Source organism: Pipistrellus kuhlii, unplaced genomic scaffold (assembly GCF_014108245.1).
Source record: "Pipistrellus kuhlii isolate mPipKuh1 unplaced genomic scaffold, mPipKuh1.p scaffold_m20_p_1, whole genome shotgun sequence".
NCBI classification, from domain to species: Eukaryota; Metazoa; Chordata; class Mammalia; order Chiroptera; family Vespertilionidae; genus Pipistrellus; species Pipistrellus kuhlii.
Window position 1 is genome coordinate 78,188,083 of NW_023425404.1, and position 22,332 is coordinate 78,210,414.

Below are 22,332 nucleotides of genomic sequence, written 5' to 3' on the forward strand. Positions count from 1 at the left end.
TGACTCTTTTTTAAAAACTTTATGTATTGAGGTAACATTGGTTAATAAAATTATATAGGTAACAGGTATGCAATTCTACAATACATCACTTGTGTATTGTATTGTGTATTTACCCCCATAAGTCAAGTTTTCCATCACCATTTATCCCGCACTTCCCCTTCTTCCACCTCCCCCCACCTCCCTATCCTCTGGCAATTGCCATACTGTTGTCTGTGTCCATTAGTCTTTCCTTTCTTTTTATTTTCTAAAAATATTTTTTTATTGACTTCAGAGAAGAAGGGAGAGATAGAAACATCAGTGAAGTAGCAGAGATGAGAGAGAATCATTGATTGGCTGCCTCCTGCACTCCTTCTACTGGGAATTGAGCCCACAATCTGGGCATGTGCCTGTGACCAGGATTGAACCTGGGATCCTTCAGTTTGCAGGCCAACATGCTATCTACTGAGCAAAACCATCTAGGAATTTTCTTTCCTTAAAAAAAAAAAAAAAAAAAAAAAAAAGTACTAGTACATTGAAAGTTTTTTTTTGTTTTTTTTTAAACAATTGATTTTAGAGAGAAGAGAGGGAGAGAAAGAAACATCAGTTGCCTCCTGCACTTGCCCCCAGGGATCGAACTGCAAGCTGGATATGTGCCTGACTGAATATTGAAGCCACCACCTTTTGGTGTACAGGATGACACTCCAACCAACTGAGCCACACCAGGCAGAGTGAGTCTTTCTTCTTTTTTCTTTGCTTAATTCCTTCATCCTTCTCACCCAACCCCCAACAAACCCCAACCCCAGCCAACTGTCTGCAGTCTATATTCATGAGTATGTCTCCACTTTGTTAGTTTATTTTGTTCATTAGATTCCACATATAAATGAAATAATATATGGAACTTATCTTTCTCTGACTGGTTTACTTCATTTAGCATAACACTCTCCAGGCCCATCCATGCTGTCACAAAAGGCAAGATTTCCTTCTTTTTTATGGCTAAATAGTATTCCATTGTGTAAATGTACCATAGCTTTCTCCCCCTTTTCTTTTGTAAATATGCTAAAGGCGCAATGCATGGAATTAGTGCAACAGTAGCCCTTTCTTCCCCTGCCTGCCGGCACTGGCTTCCCTCTGGCACCCAGGACCCCGGCTTTCCTCGAAGCCCTGGCTTTGTCCGGAAGGTCATCTGGAGAGACGTCTGGTCTAATTAGTGTATTACGCTTTTATTATTATAGATACACTAGAGGCCCAGTATGCGATATCGCGAGGCCCTACCCACCGCCTGCCGCACTCACAGCTGCGCTCACAACTGCGCCTGCCTCGCCACGCCCACCTGCCCGCTGCCCCGCCTGCTGGCCGCCAGCCTTGCTGTGATCAGAGCCTGTGGGCCACAGAGGAGGGCCTGAGAGGTGTTCTATGCATTTCATGGAGACTGGTCATTTGGTCATTTTGGTTGTGACACCTCTTGGGCTTTTATTATTATGATATTATTGATTTCAGAAAGAAAGGGAGAGGGAGAGAGAGAGAGAAACATCAATGAGAGAGAATCATTGATCAGCTACTTCCTGCAGGCCTCCAATTGGGATTGAACCTGCAACCCAGGATTATGCCCCAAATGAGAATCAAACCATGACCTTCTGGTTCATAGGCCAATGCTCAACCACCCAACCAGCCAGAGTATACCACAGCTTTTTAATTCAGTCATCTACTGATGGATACTTGCATTGCTTCCCAATCTTGTATATTGTAAATAATGCTGCAATGAACATAGGGGTGCATATATTCTTTCAGATTAGTGTTTCAGTTTTCTTTGGATATATTCCACAAGTGGAATTGCTGGTCATAAGGCAGTCCCATTTTTCATTTTCAGAGGTACTGCTTTCCACAGTGGCTGCACCAGTCTGCATTCCTACCAACAGAGCATGAGGATTACTTTTTCTCCACTTCCTCACCCAACACTTGCTTGTTGATTTCTTGGTGTTAGCCATTCTGACAGGAGTGAGGTGCTATCTCATTGTGGTCTTAATTTGCATTTTCTGATGAGTAGCACTGCAGAGCATCTTTTCATATGTCTATTGGCCATTTCTATGTCTTCTTTGGCGAAGTGTCTATTCAGGTTAGTTGCCCATTTCTTAATTGGATTATTTGGTGATTTTTTTGTTTTTTTTTTGTTTTTGTTTTCAGTGTTGAGTTTTTAAGTTTCTTACAATTTTTGGATATTAAATTCTTATCAGATGTATTGCTGAATATATTCTCCCATTCAGTGTGTTGTCTTTTCATCTTTTTTTTTTTTTTTTTTTTTTTATGGTTTCCTTTGCTGTGCAAAACTTTAGTTTGATGTAGTTCCATTTGTTTATTTTTTCTTTTTTCCCCCCTTGCCCAAGGAGATATATTAGAAAAATATTGCTATGAGAAATGTCCAAGATTTTACTGCCTATGTTTTCTCTTAGGATTTTTATGGTTCCAAGTATAACATTTAAGTTTTAATCCATTTGAGTTTATTCTTGTGTATGGTGTAGAAGTAGACCTAGTTTTACTTTTTACCCATATCTTTCCAAGTTTCCCAGTACTATTTATCGAATAGTCCTCTGACTCTTTCTTTTAATGGGAGAAAGAAAATACTGCCAGGATGCCTTAGGAATCTCTTTAAGAATACTGAGGGGCACGTGAATTAAAATAACTTTTGGTACAATTTAGTGTGTGTATGTGTGCATATGCGATTGTGCTCATGTGTGAATTAATTTTTAACAAAAATGTGACTAATTATGGAGAATGCTTATTCAGTATTGCATACCTTTAGGAGGACCTTGTCATTTAAGTCCACTGTGAAATCTCAGAGAAATCCTGAAAACATTAGAACAGATTAAAAAGGAAACTATTTCCTACTCCATTTCTCATCATTTTTTCCAGATGTATCAGCACAAGTCACATGGCAATTTAAGAGCAAGGCTGGGGAACAGAACATCCTGAGCATATATACTTTCTGTAAGTTGCCATTATTCCCAATGGTAAAAAATGTTAAAAATCTAAAGTTTGTTTACTAATAAGAAAGCCTAAGCAATAAACAGACTTTAGCCAAAACCAGTTTGGCTCAGTAGATAGAGTGTCGGTCTGTGGACTGAAAGGTTCCAGGTTCGATTCTGGTCAAGGGCATGTACGTTGCGGGCACATCCTCAGTAGGGGGTGTGCAAGCGGCAGCTGATCGATGATTCTCTCTCATCGATGTTTCTAACTCTCCATTCCTCTCTCTGTAAAAAATCAATAAAATATATTTTAAAAAAGAAAAGAAAATAAACAGACTTTATATAAGCCACCTACACAGCCAATAATGTGCAACTCCGAAGTTAAAGACATCCTTGGTGAAACTCACCACAGTATTCAGTTTAGTAAGTTAAATGCCTGATATTAATTTAGAACACACACCACAGTGGACATACCAGTAAGAGTGTGCTGGTGACAGTTGCCGGTAACAAAGCAAGGCAAAGGCAGATGTGGACTGTGGACGTCACAGCTACATCCTCTAAACCCGTGATCAGCTTCAGCCCAAGAAAAAGTGGGAGGGCAAATGCAGAGAGGACAAGCCAATGTTTGGGTTCCTTCTGGTCTGTAGATTCTTCTCCCGGACTCAGCTCTAATTCATTCATAGATTAAGCAAATCATTGCTCCAAGGAAAGTAGGGGGTTGAGGGACAGTAAGTCTTTCCCCCACACAACAGTGAGATGAAAGGCAGGGAAGTGAGTACCCACTCACCGACACAATGAAGGAACCTGGTGGAACCACCTAGTGGGTGGGAAAGGGTTTGGAGCTTGGCTACAAGTGTGCAGTCAGAACCACACTCTAAAGCCCTCACAATAGTAATTTTATCATACCATTTAAGAGCACACCATTTTCTTGTGTTTCTATAATTTAAAAGCTATTCTGACACTATAAAACTATAATGTTGGACTTTTATAAATTATTCTTTTGAAGGACTATGAAAAAGCTTACAAGAATTCTGCAGACGGCAGAGGTTATGGGGGAGAACTTGAAAACCTTGGTTCAACATCCTTTACAGGTGCAAGATGTCAGTCTTTGAACTCTTCAGGAATGGAGAACTAGGGGCTCCCAAGTCCTAGGGCCCAGGAAATCAAAATACAGAATTCTATGGAAGATCCACTGCAGAGAGAGCAGTTTTCTGAAAAGGACGGGCAAGGAAGCAGCCTTCTTCTCTGCTCTGCCCTGGAAAGGGGATGTGACGAGAAAAAGCAGCAGGGGATAAGAAGCACCTGGGTCTGACTGCAGTGACACAGCTGTGAGTCTATGAAGGTCATTACCACTTTAAATATTTAGTCTCAAGGAATAACTCTTTGGTAAAAAGTGGGACTAGGGTCAGACTAAGATAGCCCCACAGATGAAGAAACTGACTTTTACCAGGAGAGCAGAACAAGTATCACTAAGAAGTCATGGCAAACCTAACACAACAGGAGCAGAAATGTGAGCTACACACGCGCATTTTTCTATTTATTCTCTTCTACTTCCTATGTTTACTTCTCGTTATTTACCAGTAACATCTCTTTTTTGGAGGGTGGGGGTGGTGACAAGAGAGAAGGTGACAAGAGATCTATAGTCTTAGTAAATCTACATCTGCCAAGCATGGCTGGTCAGGAGGCAGCAGCTGTCCAATCTGAAGGTGCTGGGCTGGGGGATGGGGTGGCGCTGAGGTTAGTTAGATTAGCGGACCCTCTGAAGTGAGTACTGAAGCGAAGAAAACAATGAATGCAGCTCCTCGTTTTCATCTTACCCTGGACATTCCAGAAAGACTTGGAAAGTCCTCCTTCCGCCATCACCTCACTCCATGTAAGTTCCAAATAGCCACAATCAGGTCTATAGAGCAGCCCAAATAATTTCCATCATTCACCTGAAAATTCTGGTTTGGCCAAACCCCAAGGCTGAGTTATGTCAGTCAAAGACCTGCCCACAGGCACAGTGGCTGCCAGCCTCCACACACAAAAAGCCACCTTTGATTCCTCCCTCCTCCCACCACTCACAACCAACCAGCTGCAAAGCCCTGTTGCTCCTTCGGAGAATGTCAGTTGTATCCACTCTTTTCTAGTCCCACCAGTTCAGCACCATTATACCACATGTCTACATTACTGAGATAGCCATCTAGATCTCCTTGCATTTTCATTCTTCTCTGTACTTTTCCTTTATTCTTCTGCTGGATTAATCTTGAAACACCATGTTGATGTGACCACTCTCCTACAAGCAATCAATTTTCACCCACTCCCCAACGGCTTCAGAATCAAAGTTTCATGCAATCAATCAGTACTTGCTTCAATTTGAGTGCTAGCTTCCTTTCTAGAGGAAGCATATTCTTTTGATGACTTGTTTTCCTGCTTCACACTGGGTAAATTCTAGGTAATTAATTCTGCCACACGAGGCCAACTGTAATGGAAAGCGAATGTGTAAACTGTATTCAGTGTCACCACGGGGACCAGGGAAGCACAGGGGAAGACGTGCAGTGCTTCCTGAGAGGGTTCAGGGTTCGCAGAAAGGTGACAACCAGGCCAAGCCCTCCAAGATGTTTCAGGTCTAAGGAGACTGCTAATTAAACAAACTGTGGTTGGCTCTCCAAACAGATAAAAAGGATAAGCAAAGGCAGGGCTCCTCAGTCCTAGTTCCCAGGAACTGAAAATACAGAATTCCAACAAAGGTTCACTGTGGAGAGAGCATTTTTATGGTTTCACTTTTCATATTTAAATATCTGATCCAACTTGAATTTATTTTAGTGTAGAGACCTACTTCCCTATCCCTAAGCCAAGAAGGTTTCCTAATTACTTTTTCAATATTTTCCAAATATTGAAAAAACCATCTTTCCACTACCTTGAAATGTTAAATGTTATTTTATACTAAATATTTAAGTCTTAGGTTCTATTTCTGAATTTCCTATTCTGCTCCACTGATCTTCCTATTCATTAGGACTCAAAAAATAAAAATTTTAAGGTGAAAATTTCAATGGATCTACCTACATAAAAATTAAGGACACCATAGACAATGTTAACAGAAAAGTGGCAGGCTGGTAGAAGGGGTTTACTATGGCTAAGAAAATGAACTGAAAGCTAGAATATATGAAAAACTCTTGAAAATCAATAAGAAAGACAGGAAACTCATTAGAAAAAAAAAAAAAAAGGAACAAGAACTATGATTAAGCAGAATACAAGAGAGAAAACCCAAGTGACTAAACTAAAGAAGTCCAAGTTAAAATGAACATAAGATATTATTTACACCTACTGTATTGACAACTAAAAAATTACAAATATCAGCAAGGATGTGGTAAAATTGGAACCCACATGTACTGCTGTTGGGAGTGTTAAACCATTCTCTAGGCCAGTGGTTCTCAACCTTTCTAATGCTGCGACCCTTTAATACAGTGCCTCATGTGGTGGTGACCCCAACCATAAAATTATTTTCGTTGCTACTTCATAACTGTAATTTTGCTACTGTTAATGAATCATAATGTAAATATCTGTGTCTCTCGATGGTCGTAGGTTCTACAGCAGTGGTTCTCAACCTGTGAGCTAAAAACTTACCTGGGAAAGGTTGACCTGATCCAATTTATGAAAGAAGCTAAGCTGGAACTATAAATAGGTTCCCTCACATTCAACTATAAGGCTTGGTACCTTCTAGGTGGGGGGAAGGAAATCATATCCTGTAAGACTTAGGTTCCCAACAGGCAGGCTAAACAAAATCACAGAGGTGATTATTGTCTATGCTAATTCTGAACATGAATAGGAAACTTAACCGCCTTAACCAAGTGATGTGGCACTAATTTTGCTTAGCATGTCTGTAATACACTTTTAAAGAGAACTGTTCCAACTCATTGCCAAGGTAAACGCTTCACAAAAGAAAATATCCAGGTGCGGATCCTGGGATTCTGAACTCCATGGATGCCATGATACAGGTTTTTAGGCCTCCATCCATGTCTAGTCACCCACTGTTAACCGCAGCTTAGCTGGGAAAGGGGTAGAAATAAGCTTCTTAAAAATATCCCCTTGAGGGAGGGTAAATATGGGGGGGGGGTGTTAAAATATGTACACAGATAATAATTTAATAATAAAAAAAATCTCCCCTCTCTCCTTTCCAAGTCAGACCCTACACTAGGGTAGGATCAATGCTCCACCTAAGCCCTACCCTTAGATCTCTCATTCTCTCCTACTTCCATTCACAGGAATTTTATGAAGACTTGTTGCCAAATCTATAAAAACAACCTTGGGACAGAAATTATCTTTAGCCGAAACCGGTTTGGCTCAGTGGCAGAGCGTCGGTCTGCGGACTGAAAGGTCCCGGGTTCGATTCCGGTCAAGGGCATGTACGTTGGTTGCGGGCACATCCCAGGTAGGGGGTGTGCAAGAGGCAGCTGGTCGATGATTCTCTCTCATCGACGTTTCTAGCTCTCTATCCCTCTCTCCTCCTCTCTGTAAAAAATCAATAAAATATATTAAAAAAAAAGAAGAAAAAAAAAAGAAATTATCTTTAAAGCTATACCGTAAGAAACCCTAACAACCAAGCCATTATAAAAAAAAGATAGATGTTTTGTTTTTGCTTTTTAACCTTCAAGAACATTAAAAATGAAGTTATACTAGTATAGTAGAATTGCTTCTGAGCCATGAATGGTTTTTTTCATATGGTTAAGCAGTGGGTGAAAATAAAGAGAATGACCATCCTTGGTGAAAAGCACACACTCTTTGACGAAATGGTCAGTGAACACAAAATACTAGCGCTGTTGACCTTAATGCTAGCAGCTCTACATGTATTGATGTGTTAGGCACTTTGCTCTGATTTACTTAAACATTAAAGAAGAAACTTTTAGTGTTTCTCCCTGGTTCTGTGTTAATTCCTGTGACATGTGTTGACAAAAATTAATTTTATACTAAGAAATTAACTAGGTATGGAGCTATAAATGATGCCAATACTCTTTTATATTGTTTTATTAACCCAATTAATAAGTTAAAAGGAAACTGAGTACTGAAGTCCTTTCTTTATATTATTCACCTTTGATCAAGGCTTTAAAAACATCCTTGACCAAATTAACCATTTCATTTCTCACCTAAAAATAATTTATAGACAAGCTCCATAAAAATGAGTTTAGTCTAGTTATCACAGCACATCTGATAATTCTGAGCAAAACTCAGTTCAAGCTCTAATTTTACACATGAAGTACAGTCTCTGTAACCTTCCATCCCTCACTGTACCAAAGATGCACACATAGATATGCTGACCTAGTAGAGAGACACAAGTAGTTGCTGGTCTTGTAGTTAATTTTCTTTCAAGTTTTCTCCTGTCCAAAACTTTGCTAAAAATAAAACAAATGTTCATCGAACAATCACCAATGAATATCAAATAGGACTTCCCATCCTGGATTACTTTTGATACCACAGGCCTCTCAATGTTGGCACTGTCCATTTTCCAACCTATGCTTCCAGGGAACCTGTGTGTAAGAACAGAGGAGTTTCAGTGTCTCTTTAGAATCTGCCCTAAACTTATCTCTTCAGCCTCCCTTTCCACCACATAAATCCTTTATCCAGCTTGGTGCCCCCAATGTTCTGCTCAGCTGTGAGCCACATTTTGACTGCTTCCTCCATCACTCTCCCCTCAGTCTGCAAAGACTGTCAAAGACTGCACCAGACCTTGTCAAACCTTCTCTCACAGTGCTCCTCTTCTCTGACCTTGATCATCACATCTGGTTTCTTATGCATGTTATTTTTTTTCTCAATTAGACTATAAGCTCCTTGTAGGCAAAGCGCGCGCGCTCGATCTCTCTCTCTCTCTCTCTCTCTCTCTCTCTCTTCTCTCTCTCTCTCTCTCTCTCTCTCTCTCTTTTCTCTCTCTGTACATAAATCTTTATTTTCTTTATTTATTTAAGCTCTTTCTCTTTTAATGTAGCCACAGAATTTTAGAAAATATTGTCACAAAATATAGACTTAATTATCCATTACTTAAACAAAATTTATATTTTAAAATTCTAAAAACATCTTATTTTTTGTAAAAAAAATAAAAAATAAAAAATTAGAGACCTTTAAACAGACCTGTGATCTAAAAGGAAAGCTTAAACACTTAGGAGTGTTTCGAACATGTTCATAATGTTGTGGTGACCATCCTTTATCCTCTATCCCCTATATTACATATAGAGGCCAACTCCTTCAAATTTAGGAGAAATTACTTCCATTTAATCTATGGGTTTTATTTATTTATTTTTCTTTTTTTAAATATATATTTTATTGATTTTACACAGAGAGGAATTGAGAGGGACAGAGAGTTAGAAACATCGATAAGAAACACCGACCAGCTGCCTCTTGCACACCCCCTACTGGGGATGTGCCCACAACCAAGGTACATGCCCTTGACCGGAATCGAACCCGGGACCCTTCAGTCTGCAGGCCGACGCTCTATCCACTGAGCCAAACCGGTCCCGGCTAATCTATGGGTTTTAATCAAGGGCAACTGGGAAACAGAATGGGGGGCGGGCAACTTTACATACAGCCATAGAAGAGACACTTCACTTAGCTTCACAAACAATAATATGTGAAATAACTGGTACCGATAAAAAACTGGTACACCAGACCCACTAAACCAATCATGTTCCAAATGTTAACGTGTAATAAATATCACCATCAACATATGCTCGTGTACATCTGCAGATGCAACCCATGGCCAAAATTTCCTTCAAAAATGAATCTCCACACACACAGGCTGAAATACACACATAGTAACTTTTCTTTAGCTTGGGGTGTTTCTCAAAGTCAGGAAACCAAAAACCTTGGAAAGAAAAGAATGCTTTCAAAAATATTCAGAAGGCAAACTAGCAAACTAGCAAACAGTGTCCTCCTGCACTGCAAATCGAAGGGAAATCCACCTCAGCGTGAGGCTGGAGGTTTGGGGAAGGTGGAGTGCAGTTAGTTTTGTTCAGGAGTTTTCAAATGTTGATGTGCTTAATGGTTTAGCATCTGCTTCTTGATGCTGCCTTTTCTCTGATTGCGTGTTTTCTTTTCTTCTGAAATGCCTTCAGTAAGAATTTAGGACCTTAAGCTCTAACTGGCACTAAAGGGTATTAAATACAATTAAGCATTTTAAAGGCTAGTAATTTTACTTCTCCAGAGCAATTACTATGCTTTCATTTAGACTTTTTTTTAAAGCTCTTTCTGAACAGTGTAGAAAAACAAGGTTGATTTCAGACTGTCTCAACTGTGAATAGTTTCAACTATTAATAGGAGACAGTGTTTTCCTCAGGGCCACACACCACATGAAAGTAACTGATTCGCCTACACTAAGCAAACAAGTTCAGGATAGAGGCCTTGCCTAGGCAGGCTGGTTCACAGCCCCCGAGGGGAGAAGTCTCCTACTACCAGTTTTCTGTCTCTCATTGAACAGAAAATGTGGAAATTAGTTTTTCCTAACATAGAACCTGGTTGTTTTCAGGTGAGGGTCTACGTTAGGAAAATCTAATTTCCACATTTTCTGTTCAATGAGAGACAGAAAACTGGTAGTAGGAGACTTCTTCCCTTAGGACCTGCATGGGGGTGGGAGGTGCAATGTGGGGGATAAGGACGCATATGTAATACCTTAATCAATAAAGAAATTAAAAAAAAAAAAACCTGGCTAGATTTCAGTTTAATACCTGGTAACAAAACCTATGGCCCAGGAGGAAGCAAACAGACAAACACTACCAGGGGGAAAACCTAGTTCTATTGGATGAAATGTTTGCAAAGATAGACCCTTCAAAATTTTATTTCTAGTTCATAAAAAAAGAAAAAGAAAAAAAAAGAAGACATTCTACATGCCAATTGCATTTCTAGATTGTTTAGCAAATTAAAAAAGAAGAAGAAAATTCCAGTTTCGGTTGTTCTGTTGATAAACAAGTTTGTATGCTTTCTCTTTATGTATTCAGCAAAAACTACCAGAGCTACTCTGGTGAGATAAAATGTAGTACTTCTTATTTAGAAGCAATAATTATACCTTATTGTTTTATATTGTGTGTTTTTTCTGAGAAGCTCCAAATTCTTATCTAATTTTTTCATTCATTGTCAAGCATGTTCCTTCAGCACTGGAATTTATAAACCCCGGTCAGACTGGAGGCAGACATCTGGCTTATGTATCTTATCTCAAATTGAACAGATTCAAATCCAAGCCAGGGAATGCACAGCTCACACAAGACCCGCTGGGTCAATCCACTGCATCAAACTTTAATCTTATCTTCCAAAATCTCTCTGCTGGCCCTGGTCAGGGAAAGCGAAGAAGAGCATTTAACCTGTGGATGTGGATACAGAGGCTCCCTTCTCCCCAGACGCTTCTTTGGTCCTGCCTGGAAACCTAGTAACAAATAGCTCAAATTACTCATTTCAAATCCAGGCCTTTGGGCACAAATTCATATCCCAATTTTAATGGAGAGGAAGAGATAAGAGCCTTTCAGTACTTTTTCAAGAAATGGGGACAACCAAATGTTTGTTGAAAAAACCGGATGACTCCAACTAAGAGTTAAGATGATCCTAATGTCAGAAATTCAAGGACTCCCAGGACTGCCTATTAACCTCTCTGGGAGAAAGCACAACCTTTCAGTAGCTCAACAGTGGAGTCTGACAATTAAGTCATGACAAAGGCCTCTTGGTAAACTTCACCACCTTGGAAAACCAAAGCAAAACCAACATCCTGATGAAATGAGAATTGCTGAGAAATACTATAAAAACACTATATTTTTCTGTGAATTTTCAAATTCACTATTTTAAGAAGTTATTTAAAATTATAATTGGCATACCATATTATATTAGTTTAGATGTACAACACAGTGGTTAGACATTTATATATCTTACAAAAGTGATCACGACAATAAATCTAGTACCCATCAGACACCATGCATAATTATTTTATTATTGACTATATTCACTATGCTGTACTTTACATCCCCATGACTAACTTTATATCTGGCAGTTTGTACTTAATCCCCTTTACCCTTTTTGCCCATTTTGCTCCCCACCCCCACCAAATTTGGTAACCATCAATTTATTTCCTGTATCTAGCAGTTTGTTTCTGTTTCATTTATTTGTTCTTTTTTTTTTTTTTTTTTTTTTTTTTTTTTTTTTTCTTCTTTTTTTTTTTTTTTTTTTGGTTCCACCTAAAAATGAAATCATATGGTATTTGTCTTTCTATGTCTGACTCATTTCACCTTAGCATAATATCCTATAGGCCCATTCATGCTGTCACAAATTGAAAGACTTCATTCCACTTTATGGCTGAGTAATATTCCATTGTATCGGGTCTAGTAATAATTAATGTCGTTTTTAAACATTCGTTTAAAATCTTGCTTGGCGTTAACTTGTATTGACATAACCTTCAAACACGTGGTATCTACAGAACATGTGAAGTGCAATTAACAAGTTTTGCTTGAAAAAGTTTGTGTTTGGTTTGGTTTTTGTTGCAAAACTAGGGCTAAGAAGATGGCGGATGAAGAGCATATTCGGCACTGCATGCTTTACGAGTTCCAATTAGGAAGAAAAGCAAGTGAGGCTGCAAAAAACATCTGTAGTGCTCTTGGTCAAGATGCAGTTAGCGCCAGAAAATGCCAGCGTTGGTTTGAGAAATTTCGCAAGGGAAATTTTTCGTTAGATGACAAGAGTGGTCGAGGACGTGTGTCCAATTTTGATCAAGAAGCTCTTCAAGCTCTTTTGGTGCAAAATCCTCAAATTACCCAACAAGAGCTTGCGACAACTTTAAATTGTTCACAAAAAACAATTTCCAATCAATTGCGTGCACTTGGCAAAGTCCAAAAGTTTGGAAAATGGGTTCCTCATGAGTTGACCGACAACAACCGTAATCAAAGAGTCACAATTTGCAGTTCGCTCCTCTCTTGTCAAAACCGTTTGCCGTTTTTAGAGCAAATTGTTACCGGAGATGAAGAATGGGTGCTGTATGTTAATTTGAAAAGGCGGCCTCAATGGTTGGACAAAAATGAGGCTCCGCAGCCCATGCCAAAACCTGACTTGCATGCAAAAAAAGTGATGTTGTGTGTTTGGTGGAATTTTAAAGGAATTCTTCATTATGAACTTTTACCATATAACCACACCATTACAAGTGCAGTGTATAGTGCCCAATTGGAAAGGTTAGCCCAAGCTTTAAGAGAAAAAGAACCCGCGCTGATTAATCGGAAGGGCATAATCCTTCACCACGATAACGAACGACCCCATACTGCAAGAATCACTGCTGAAAAACTGCGCCAGTTGGAATGGGAAGTTCTCCCTCAACCTGCATATTCTCCTGATATTGCCCCTTCCGATTACCATTTGTTTCGTTCTTTGCAAAATTTTCTTCTTGGAAAAAAATTTAATAATGAAGAATGCCTCAAAAATGCATTGACTGAATTTTTTGCATCAAAATCACAAGAATTTTACTACAGAGGGATTAAAATGCTTCCTGAGCGTTGGGCACAAGTAGTAGAAAACAATGGCAACTATATTGTTGATTAAATTTTGTTGTATTGTTTAAATAAATTCGATTTAAAGAAGTATTAGAAAACGACATTAATTATTACTATATATATATCTTTTTAATTGATTTTAGAGAGAAAAGTCGAAAGAGAGATAGAAACATCGATGAGAGAGAATCATTGCTTGGCTGCCTCTTCCACGATCAAGCTTGCAACTCAGGAATGTGCTCTAACTGGGAATCAAACCATGACCTCCTAGTTTCATAGGCTGACACTCAGCCATTGAGCCATGCCAGCCAGGCTGCCCATTATTTTAATTATATTGTTTTTTTGATGTTGGGTTGTATGAATTCTTTATCTATTTTGCATATTAACCTCTTACCAGATGTATCATTTGCTAATATCTTCTCCCATTCAGTAAGTTGCCATTGCATTTTGTTGGTGGTTTCCTTCACAATGATTAGACTGAATAACGTAAAGCTGTCATTTGTGTAGTTCAAAAATAGTTGAATATCAGTAATTTTATATGGCTAACTTAATGTTTTGGCATTGAACTGATAATTAACATTGTAAAAAAGTAAAGTGTTTCTTGAAATTAAACTTTGATTTAAATATGGTTTTATTACATGCTGATACTAAAATATTTTTCCTCAGAAAATATCTAAAATCATAATAGAGATCAATAGGAAAAAAGTCTAATATATAATATTTTCCTCACATACTTTTTAAATATTTATGACTCATAAATACAGATTGAACTCCTGCTAATATATATGCATTATCCAGTGTGTGTGGGGTACAAGTTAGCACATGAGGAAAGTGAGGTCCAATGCCTGCAGGTTGATTTGGCAAGTCAGAAAGAACTGGATGTATTCTAGGTCATTAGCTCTCCACTCTAGAATAAAATAAAAGTTTTAAAAACTTTCTTTGCACCAAAACTTCTATTTGACATTTGACATTTTTTTGTGTCCGCCTCTGTTTGTACCATACTATCTTCATCTTTCTGTATTTCGTTTCTCAGCTATGATCATCCCACTCAACTTCAAGTTATTCCTTCATATACAAATGCCTACTGCACAGTAAAGTCAAATACAAATCTGCTCTGCACATAAACCTTCAGTGCTGAATGCCCCAAAGTCAAGGCTAAACTCTTCATCATGATAATCAAAGCCACAATTCTACCATTCTAATTTCCCACTCTCCTTCCCTTGTGGCCCAGCTCCAACGCTACATCCTCCAACAGATGTTCTGACAGTCATTAAAGAACGTATCTCTGTCCTCTGCTCCCAAGACACTTGTGGGCCTCTGGTATCAACTCCTATTGACATTTATTTTCTCTCCTTTACTAGGTCAGTTTCTCAAGGACTGGGAACACACCTTGTTCATTTCTATATTATCGGTTGTGCTTCCCATGGTAGGAATGTAAATGTTTGTGAAAGCTCTTCAAACCCTCTGAATCACTTATTTTTAATTATATATTTACCTTTGGAAGTATTACTTATGCCCCCCTTTTTCCCCATTGACCTCTTCTAGCCTGCCCTTGCTCCCTGCCCCATACAAGTTCTTTGGTTGATCTCTTTCCACCCACCCACCCTTCCCTGCCTTCTCTCTGAGATTCTGCAGCCTGTTCCATGCTTCTGTATCTCTGGATCCATTTTGTTCATCAGTTTATTTTGTTCATTACATTCTACATATGAGTGAGATCATGTGATACTTGTCTTTCTCTAACTGGTTTATTTTGCTTAGCATAATACCCTTCAGGTGCTTCCTTGCTGTCTATCTTAAAGGATAAGAGATCCTTCTTTTTTACTGCTGCATAGTATTCTGTGTATAAATGTACCCCTATATATATATATATATATTTTTATTAACTCATCTACTGATGGGCATTTGGGCTTTTTCCAGATTTTAGCTATTGTAAATTGTGCCACTATGAACATAGGGGTGTATACATTCTTTCTGATTGGTGTTTTGAAACCCTCTGAATCTACAGAAAATACCATATGCACCATTTTGGAAGGTAGAAATCAACCAAACTAACCAGTGTAGTCTAATATATAAGAGAACAGACTTTTTTTGTATATAAGATAATTCCTTTAAGTAGACTGTGCAAAATGAACTATTTTAAATATGCTCACAAAATTAGATTTGTAAAAGAAAGCTGTGATGAATCATCCTACTTAATAAAAGAGTAATATGTAAATTAACATCACTCCACTACACCCACAAGCCACACCCACCAGCCAGGCCCACCAGCCAATCAGAGCAAGTATGCAAATAAACCCAACCAAGATGGCTATAGCCACAGAGAGCAGGAAGGAGGCTTGAGTTTCCCTGGCAATAGAGGAAGCCAAGCTTTCGACCTGCCCTTGCCGGCCTAGGTCTCCACTCAAGGCTACAAAGTTTCAATTATAGAAAGTAAACAAATCCAAACAGAAATGGTGGCAGCCACAGAGCTGGAAAGAGCAGAAGGCTAGGGTTGCCTCTGGCAATGAAAGAAGCAAAGCTTTCCACACACCCTGGCCAGCCCAGGGCTCAGCTTAAAGCTACAAAATTTCAATTATAGAAATACATAAGTCCCAACAGAAATGGCTGCCAGCCACGGAACAAGCAGGAGGCTTGGCTCCACTCCAGGCTACAAAGTGTCAATTGTAGAAGGTAAATATATCCCAGATACCAGAGCATCTACTTGGGTTGCCAGGGGGCATGGCTGGCCTGCAAACCACCACAGGCCCTTCGCCCAGGCCACCCCACACCCCAAGGGAACCCCCACCCTGATCCGGGACACCCTTCAGGGCAAACCAGGCGGCCGCCACCCATGCACCAGGCCTCTATCCTATATAATAAAAGAGTAATATGCAGGTTGACCATCACTCCAACACATAAGATGGCTGCCCCATGTGGACACAAGATGGCCATCACAAGATGGCCAGCAAGGGAGGGCAGTTGGGAGGCACCAGGCCTGCAAGGAAGGGCAGTTGGAGGTGATCAACCCTGCAGGGGAGGGCAGTTAGGGATGACCAGGACGGCAGAGGAGGAAAGTTGGGGGCAAACAGGCCAGCAGGGGAGTGGTTAGGGGGTGATCAGGCTGGCAGGCAGGAGCGGTTAGGGGCAATCAGGAAGGCAGGCAGGTGAGCAACTGGGAGCCAGCAGTCCTGGATTGTGAGAGAGATGTCCAACTTCCCTAAATGGGCAGTGGGATATCCCTCTAGGGGTCCCAGATTGGAGAGGGTGAAGGCTGGGCTGAGGGACACCTCCCCACACACCCGTGCATGAATTTCATGCACTAGGCTTCTAGTAAATTCATAATCTCCAGTTTCAAGGTCTGAGAGAGGCTAAAACAGCCACTTAATCCTGCCCCAAATTTTACTGAGTAGGAAACCAAGTTCCTAGGATCATACAGCTATTTAGTGATGATACCTGAGGTGGTTCCCCTCACTTTCAGGTTAGTACTGCTCTTTTTCCCTATGCTAGGTTCTACTGACCTGCTAATTTAAATAAATAAATTGTAAGCTGCAAACATCAAAAATAGAAGCATAGAGGACTAATTATATTTGTATGTACAATTACTATCTCAATGCTCAGCACACTGTAGGTGTCCTAACAGTCTACAAATATCACCAAATGAATAGATAAATACTCAGGCCTTTGGATCAACAACTAAAATAAGCACAATTTTAAACATTTCAAAGCACTAGTCAGACAACTAGTTTCCTAGAAGTAACAACAGAAGCATGAAAGAGAAAACAGAAAGAAAAAAAAATAGCAAAACAACAGAGTAAATATTTGAGAAGGAAGATCATATACCAACTGAGAGCTATAAAAATAACTAAGCTTAAGCTAATACAAAAGAGAATTAAATTGATCAACAAATAGTTTTCCAAAGAAGATCTGTAAATGGTTGAAAAGCACATGAAAAGATGCTCAACATTATTAGTCATTAGGGAAATAAAAATCAAAACCAAATGAGATACTACTTTATGCCCATGAGAATGGCAATTAAAAAAAAAAAACCTTTGGAAAAATTACAAGTGTTATTGAGGATGTAGATAAACTAGCCCCCTCCTACATTACTGGTGGGAATGTACAATGGTGCAGCTACCATAGGAAACAGTTTGGTGATTCCTCAACAGGTTAAACATTGAATTACTATATCAATCAGGAATTCCACTCTTTGGTTTACTAGTAGACCCAAAAGAACTGAAAACAAGTGTTCAAACAAATGCTCGTAGCAGAATTATTCACAATGCTCACAAGGGAAAACAACCCAAATGTTCATGAACTGATGACTGTATAAACAAATTATGGTACATCCATCAATGAGATAGTCTTCAGTTATAAAAATGAATGAGGTATTTGTACATGTTACAGTGTAGATGAATCTCAAAAGTATTGCTAAGTGCAACAAACCAGACACAAAAGGCCACATGTTGTATGATTCCATTCCGTGAAATATCCAGAACAAACAAATTCATGAAGAGAGAAAGCAGATTAGAGGTTGCCAGGGACCAGAGTAGGGAGGAAATGAGGAAATGACTGCTTAATAGATATGGGTTTTCCTTCGGGGTGATGAAACAGTTTTGGAACTAGATAGTGGTGATGGCTGCATAATATTGTGAATATACATTTATTTACACTTTAAATATGTGCAGTTTATTGAATGCCAATTATACCTCAGTAAAGATATTTAAATTGAAAAAAGATGGGAAAAGATACATCAAACAAATAATAACAACAGCAACAATGAAAAGATCACTTCTGTCTATATTACATGATAGATTTTAAGTAAAAAGTCCTCAGTAGTGATAAAAGTAACTATGTAATTATGAAAGTTCAATTCCTATTTGACTTTGCATATCTAACAATAAAAACTTATAAATGCATATTGTCAGATACTAAAATATAAAGTTGTATGCACAGGTAATCTCAGAGTACCAGATGTTGTTAAATCCCCCATTATAGTGGGATCTTTCAATATAGCTCAGTTATTAACAAGTTAAGAAGATACAAAGTTAGTGATGAATAATGCAGTTAATAAAGTTCATTGAATGAATATCTGTAGACCTCTACAAAAAAATAAAAAATAAACACATATAATGTGAGTGTACTGAACTCCACTGACTTATACACTTTAACATGGTAAATTTAATGTTATGTGTATTTTACTGAGAGAGAGAGAGAGAGGGAGGGAGGGAGGGAGGGAGGGAGGGAGGGAGGGAGGGAGATGGAGAGGGAGAGAGAAAATATCAAGTCTTTACAGTGCTAGGGTCTTTGGAAATATCCAGTCTGAAGATATACATTCACAAAGAGCTATCATATCCAGCTCCAGTAAGGCAAAGTACAGTTTTCTGCCCTATACATTTCTTTACCTGTCTGCATGAACCGTAACCCAGCACTTACTTTCTTAAAAACAGGTTTCAAGGTTAATTCTGTGAGTCCCCAAGAAGGACAGGACATTATTTTTTTAAAATATGTTTTAAATATATATATATATTATTGATTTTTTTTTACAGAGAGGAAGGGGGAGGGATAAAGAGTTAGAAACATCAATGAGAAAGAAACATTGATCATTTGCCTCGTGCATACTCCCTACTGGGTGTGCCCACAACCAAGGTACATGCCCTTGACCGGAATCAAACCTGTGACCCTTCAGTCTGCAGGCTGATGCCCTATCCACTGAGACAAACCGGCCAGGGTAAAAATATGTTTTTATTGATTTCAGAGAGGAAGGAAGAGGAAGAGAGAGAGAAACATCAATGATGAGACAGACTCATTGACCGGCTGCCTCCTGCATGCCCCTTATTGGGGATTAAGCCCACAACCTGGGCATGTGCCCTGAATAGGAATCGAACTGTGACCTCCTGGTTCATAGGTCAGCTTTCGACCCCTGAGTCAAACCAGCAAGGCAGAACAGAGCATTGCTGAGAGGTGCAGCTTCTCTGTGACTCCCTACAGAGGCTGTTATCAGTGACTCCACTACATTTGACCTTCCTGTGTCTGGGCAAATTGAGGCTTTTCTACCAGGGCCCCGGGACTCCTTCAAAGATCCAAGAGGAGAATGCTGCAGGTATTAGAGGGAGGGAGAGTTGCAGAGCCCATCACCCTTAGAGCACAGAGGGAAGCCACCATCACTGCCACCAGAAAGAGCATGGAAACTGAAACGAAATGCTGCCTTTCACCAGCAAAGGAAAGAGCTCAAGTTCTGGGATGCTCCTAGGATTCCCTGGCACCTTCCCCCAAATGGCCTCTGTGCCACTGGCAGCTGTCCCACAACCAGGTAGATAAGATGCACTTGGACTTTTTGTTCCAGAGGATCTCCTGTTCTCTGCTTCACCCAAGCCTTTCACCTCTCTCCCTTCAGACTTCAAGGCTTCCAACCCACCTCTTGTAGTTATTTGAGATGATGGTTAGAATCAACACAGGTGACAACTATAGCTCCTTAGGTGTCTGAGAACTTTGGAACCAGGGCCAGGTGTATCTTCAGCTCCTGAGGATGGCTTACTCGATCTGGTTTAATCAGTTTGGGCCATATGGCTGTTATCGAGATATGTTTGTATGCTCAGTGACTAGCTCAGGGCTCAGGGCTCCGCACACTGTAGGTGCTCAAACAGTGTACAAAGATGGCTGGGTGAGTTAATGAACAGCAGAGCCTGCACCCAAACAGGCAGCCCCCCCCCACACACACACCCCGCCCCCCACAAAGAGGCCACCAGGGAGTCAAACACATTCAAACTTTCTTAAAAGGATCTTTCTAGCCGTCTCTAAATTAGTATTCTCATTTTGGCTTTCTGATCTCTAGTAATGGAGAAAATGTGTTACTTTTTAAATAACTAGCATCCACAAATTTCAGAGGAAAGCTCATTTGAAGTGCTGTTACCAAGAACTATATCCAGTCACTTAAAAATGGCTATTACTGATCTGGGCAAGAACATACACAAGATTCCATACATACGTTGTCAGGTTTGGCAGGAGATTTTAGACAGCTTCCACCCTTCCCACCCAGTCCCAGTAAATAGGGCATTTGTTTGTATTTCCACATTGACCTCATGAAGGAAAATACCTCCTCCACCTAGGAAAACAATCTAGCATTCAGACATGGAACTTTGAGGGCAAACTTCGTAGTGCGTGTTAGAGCACTAAGTATGCATTGCTTAAAAAAAAATAAAGCAGAAAAGTATCTTTAATAAAGGTTCCTCCTGAGAGCATTTTCCTCAAGTTTACACTTATACCTGGTTTACTATTTCTATACCTTTCAGAAAGACAGGTTTTAAAAAAAGTGTTCTCCAATAAAACTGGAGATAGAAGAAGCCTTATTCCTATAGTCCCCAGCCACAGACCTTAACAGTTCAATCTGTTGGGGGGGGGGGGGGGAGGGGAGACACACACACACACACAAAATCATTTTCCTTAACTCATATTGAGTTTTCTGCTCTGCACCAACTCCTTTTAACTTGGCAAAGAGTTAAAAGTTTTCTGAGGTTAGTTCCTGCAGTCAAAAAAAAAAGAAAGAAAAGAAAGAAAGCTAAATGCTTAAATTTAGACTCTGTAAAACAATACTGGGAAAGTTTCAAAGCTTTGGAGAAATACTGGAGTTTATTTTATTGCCTTTTATTAAGTTGCATCACATCCAACACATTTTTTTCTCTTTTTAATCCCTCCTGCCCCGGCTCAGTGGCAGACCCTACACGTGCCTGCGTGATTCAGTTACCTGCTGGGGGTCAGAGGTGGTGGAGCAGGGGTGGGGACGAAAATCCACTGTGCATTCTCAGCAGGACCCAAGTTCAACAGGTGGCTGTAGCCACCTCCTGCCAACATTAGGCGCTCACCCTCCTCTCCGCCTGGTAAGGGACAGAGCACTTACGGGAGTTCGCGGGCCACGGCGTCAGGTGGGGCCACGACGCCCTCCCACCGCTCCAGGAAGCACGGAGGGGGCAGGGAGGCGTGTTAGGAACCCCGGACCCATCTGCGCCCAAAGCTAAACACGTACTACGGACCACCCGGCGCCCCGCAATAGGACCACCCGGGAGCAGAGAGCGCCGCGTCCTCCACCCCGCCCTGGACAGGGGTGCCCTGGGACCCCCCCAAGTCCCCAAAGAGGGACCGGGCTTCCCGGGAGCGAGGCCGCCGGGCTGACCACGGTCCCCGGGTTGCGCCGGTCTCTCCTAACTCCCAGGACCCGGGACAGGCGATGAGGAGAAGGGGAGCGCGCAGGGACGGCTCCGCAGGGAAGAGTGGGGAGCGCAGGCAGCGGGCCACAAGAAAGGGGGTCACCCTTCTCCACCTAAAACCCGCCGGACCTTAGCCTCCCTCATCACACTCCCAATGCCACCCGGCTCGCCGCCGCCGTGCCAAGGGAGGCGACCGGCTGCCCGGACGTCACCCGCCGCTGTGACCCCGCCGGCGACAGAGAAGTCCGCACTCACCTGGCACAGCCCGCTCCCCGGGGGCGCAGGCTCCCGCCGCCCGCCGCCCGGAGCCCTCGCGCCGCCGGACAGCCGGTCGCTCGCGCGCGTCTCGACGACTGTCCCGGGCCGCCCGCCGCGCGCTCGCCGCCGCCGCCGCGCACTGCCCGGCCCGCGCTTGTGCGCGCGCCGGCCTGTGCGCGCTCCCGCGCCTTTGCGCCGCCCCGCCGCGCGCTCCCTCCCCACCCGCAGCCCCGCGGCCAACCAAACCCCGGGGCGCGTTCCGGCCGCGCACCCACCGGCCGGCCCGGCCCCCAAATGCACAGCGCGCGCCCGGGCTGCCTGGACAGCCCCGCGGGGAGCTGCGCGCCGCCGCCTCTGCAGGGACCCTCCGCCTCCGAGTGAGGTCTGACTCGGGGACCACCCGAGGGAATCCCCACCCGCCACCTCTGAGCACAGAAAAGGGATAGGGGTTTGCGTTTGAGGTTTTGAAGCAATGGG

General features: G+C 41.3%; 1 protein-coding gene across 4 annotated transcripts in view; it reads right to left on the bottom strand.

Annotated features, from left to right (window-relative positions):
* PROSER2 (proline and serine rich 2) overlaps positions 1-21,977 on the bottom strand; it is a 46,999-nt gene extending 25,022 nt beyond the window's left edge. Inside the window, exons 1-2 of one of the 4 annotated variants that reach the window (XM_036453052.2) lie at positions 21,853-21,967; positions 20,842-20,915 (exon numbers count right to left, since the gene is read on the bottom strand). The gene's annotated coding sequence lies outside the window, so the exon portion shown is untranslated. Of the gene's footprint in view, positions 1-2,770; positions 2,908-9,868; positions 9,890-20,841; positions 20,916-21,852 lie in introns of those variants that run through there. The other 3 variants (XM_036453044.2, XM_045585803.1, XM_036453061.2) reach the window with 3 other exon arrangements.
* Between the last annotated feature and the right edge of the window lie 355 nt (positions 21,978-22,332).